This window comes from Schistocerca piceifrons, chromosome X (assembly GCF_021461385.2).
Source record: "Schistocerca piceifrons isolate TAMUIC-IGC-003096 chromosome X, iqSchPice1.1, whole genome shotgun sequence".
NCBI lineage: Eukaryota > Metazoa > Arthropoda > Insecta > Orthoptera > Acrididae > Schistocerca > Schistocerca piceifrons.
Window position 1 is genome coordinate 732,639,802 of NC_060149.1, and position 4,117 is coordinate 732,643,918.

Sequence of the window (4,117 nt, forward strand, 5' to 3'; positions counted from 1 at the left end):
TACCCATAATCTATATATCCTAGTCTCATCCAAGGATGTACTACTTTCTATGCCTCCTCTAGACATACTTGCTTTTTAATTTTCTAATTTATGGCTATCTAATTTTTTTTCGGAAATGAGTAGTGCGGGGGGGGGGGGGGGGGAGGGGGTACAGGTTACGTTCTGGTACAATGGGGCCATTGTTCTCCATCTGTAAACAGACAGGCAACTTAGCATAGCATTCTAATGTAAAGAAAGTTTAATTTCTGACCCCAATGGAAACAAACCGGTTACATAAGCTCTGAGTAAAGTTTATTTAGAATCTAATTACTGGCAAAATAAAGAAGCACTACGTCGTCAGGCCACGAGCGGCCTACCGGGACCATCCGACCGCCGTGTCATCCTTAGTGGAGGATGCGGATAGGAGGGGCATGGGGTCAGCACACCGCTCTCCCGGTCGGTCGAGTAGCTCCTCAAGTGGTATCACGAGGCTGAGTGCATCCCAAAAAATGGCAACAGTGCATGGCGGCCTGGATGGTCACCCATCCAAGTGCCGATCACGCCCGACAGCGCTTAACTTCGGTGATCTCACGGGAACCGGTGTATCCACTGCGGCAAGGCCGTTGCCTACTGGCCAAATGCTTTTAGCTTAATATAATTTACGATCCATAACTATAATATTAAGTACCGTGTTTTATGATCAAAATAGACTTCTTACCATAGCTGTAGCGTGAGACTCTTCGTGGCTCTTGACCCGACACCTCAAGACCACCACTCTTCGGGAATCCAACACCGTGAGATGTTGCCTGAATAGTAGCGAGATATTCTCCAACACTTATTGTAGCACTTCAGGGAACTTCAGGGAGAAAGATACAGCAATTTCCTCCGCAGAGAGCGTTAGAAGTTACGGCCCAAACATTTGGTCGTGATCTATCGGTAGGTCGATCAACATCAGGAAGCGTCTGCAGCAGCATATTCAGATGATATTCGCAAATTCAGTTTTGCAATTTGCAAAAAATGTTCAAATGTGTGTGAAATCTTATGGGACTTAACTGCCAAGGTTATCAGTTCCTAAGCTTACACACTAGTTAACCTAAATTATCCTAGGGACAAACACACACACCCATGCCCGAGGCAGGACTCGAACCTCCGCCGGGATCAGCCGCACAGTCCATGACTGCAGCGCCTTAGACCGTGCAATTTGCAAAAGAGTCTCGTGCCCAATGATATTTTTTGCAAGCTCGTTAACGTAAGTTACATTTTGGGGAAAACTGTCGCTACTTTATCGATTTCCTCCCACTTTTTAGGATTATCATCTTAAAACACATATAAAGACAAGACTTTAAACGTTATAGAACTTCCTCAGCGTGATATTTTAGCAAAAACGCTGATATCCCACATTAAACAATTAGCAAAGTGCAACAAATACGCTCCTGTTACGAACCAAGTCTACATTTTACTGCACGGAATTCGCGATTGTTTTATCGGGCGTCTTGAAACAATCAGATCGCCTAAGAGGACGATATTTCCTTGGGCTGGTAAATAACGACGGGAAATGCAATCAGGGGCGTTTCCACACACACGCACACGCACACACACACACACACACACACACACAGGGTATTACTAAATAACATTAAGTATCCCCACTTGCGTTGCTACTATCACCACAACTGGAGATATGATTGAAATGGTAAAGCTACGCTCTTTATTTAAAACAAGAAAGAAGAGGCAAGGCGTCTACAACCCTCCAGATTGCGCCCTGTTGGGGTTCAGCAGCCGAAGGCTTCCGCGCCTACCATATAGCCACCGCTTCCTACAGTGTCAGTCTGCCACTACCACTTCCACCACCATAGTATCTGCGGAAGCAGCCACCGCCTCTGAGATGATTTTAATACCGCGGTTAGGTGGTGTGCGGGGAGGGACGGTTTAGCGCGTAGTATTTACGCACGAGTCCACTGGCAGCGCTCGCGGGAAACAGATACGTCTCGTTCCAGAACCCACACTCGCAGCCCGAGGCAGTACTGTGAAACTAACGCTAATACTCAGAGAGAACAATATATATCAAATACTTACCAAAACCGCATTTTATTACTAAATCTCTGTGAATCTGCGATGTGCACTCAGCATACATTATTTGACTAAAATAATATGGACACATACAAGGTGTCATTAACATGAAATGTGTATACATCTCGAAACGCATGCCGTATTTAGAAAGAAATTCTTGACTGGAAAAGCTGAAACATGCGCGCGAGATTTCTTATGCTTTGTAAGTATTCTGTTTGGGGATATTGCAGATTAATGTCCTCTAGGAATCCGACAGATCCAACGAAATGTCGTGATCATCCCCTACACCTCTTCAACTTAGATCGTCAAAAAGGGCCAACCAGAGACTGATAAACACTTAGAAGAAGAAAAAGAAGAAGAAGAAGAAGAAGAAGTAGCGAAGAGATCACCTACATTACACCCGTCAGTTGCCTCTTGAAGCATTGCTGCATGCGAGCGCTTGTCCCATTTGCTCTGGCAAAGTTAGGCGATAATACCCCTCCTAGGACTATGGTTCAGAGAACAGGTGCGCTAAAACTGAATGTGTGGTTATAATTGAAACATACTATACAACGGTAATACGGAAGCGGATTTCCACAGCGGGGAACGACGGTGAAGTGAACTGCGGAACAAAATTGAAGAATCACTTTTTTTAAACACCGTAATTCTCTCCTCTTCCAAATCATAAGTTTGAAATTTCACTCAAGGGTGGTTATAAATGGGCAAGAGCGAGGCGCCCTGCCACGTCACATTCGGGCTCGGCGACACCTCGGACAGCAACGTGTCAACACAAGCAAAAAAATAATAATAATTAAGCAAAATAAAAATAAAAAACCGCCACAGCTCAGAAATTTATGTGACGTGTGAGATGGGTTAATGATATCACATTCACACCAATTTTACCACAGTTATGCCCAACGCCACCATGGATGGACGTGTTACACATTGGAAGGTCGTCACAGCCCGTCTTACCCACATTCCACCCTTTCTTTTCACACCTCTGTGATGGAGGTCATAATCGCGACACCAAGCGTTGGAATCACGTGGTTTTCTTATTGGTGGCCGAGGAAAACATTTCAGACTCACCGCCGCTCAGAATCGACGCGAAAAAGCCTCTGGGGTGGCATGAAGGAAGTCAATGAAACTACTCCTCGTCTTAGGGCGTTGATTCCCACACAATGCGCGATCGAAAGGACAGTTGACAGTGCGGCGAGCGCAGGACAACGTTCTTCAGTATGTTCGACACTGCTGACACCCCTTGGATGTGTCAACCCTACTCCGAGGACCACATTACGCGACAGGACCCCTTTGGACTATCAGGTGATCGTAATTTTTGCTCCGGTATACAGTGTGGAACTATTTCGGTCCGTACAAAACCATTCGACGTAATCTGAACGTGATTAGAAGTAGCAAAGGAAGTTCATTCTTTGTTTCAGCCCCACTGCAGCGTGATCACGGGGAGGGGAAGGGGAAGCAACATTAACAAGTGTGTGAATAAAATGACAAAGGGTCCTCCCAAAACCCCCCCTCTCCACCCCCACCCCCCTCCTTCCAGGCTTCTACAACACCCTTGGTGTCACCGAAGCACCTTTGAAGAGAACGTTACAAATGTGAGAAATTGCGACACACATCCAGCCTCTCTGCTGCTCCAGCGCCTTGGAATGAGGCAGCCTCTTCGTCAGCCCTTACGTGTGTTTCGCCTGCCCCCAGGCGCAAGAGCAGTCGTGAGGCTGAATGTGTGTCGAAGTTCCCGACAGGTACATTAGTAACGTGCCCAACGAAGATGCGAGAGTCGCACCGAAGGAGTTGCCGAACTGGAGAGGGGGGAGGGAGGGGGGGGGCTTAGAGCGACCCTTCACCGTTTTATTCACGAACATGTTCCATCCCGCCCCCCTCGCAGTGATCACGCAATAGGAGAACGCGAAACAGTAGGGCACAACAAGCATAAGCACCCTTTACTGCTTCGGATCACATTCAAATTTCGCCTACAGGTTTTTAACGGTCCCTTGTGCTTCAACGCTATATACCGCAGCAAAACGTTTGGTCTGAGTACACTCCAAAGAGGTCAGAATACGTGCATTGGAGTTGC

General features: G+C 46.7%; 1 pseudogene; it reads right to left on the bottom strand.

Annotated features, from left to right (window-relative positions):
- Positions 1–489: 489 nt before the first annotated feature.
- On the bottom strand, positions 490–607 carry LOC124723697 (annotated as a pseudogene).
- Between the last annotated feature and the right edge of the window lie 3,510 nt (positions 608–4,117).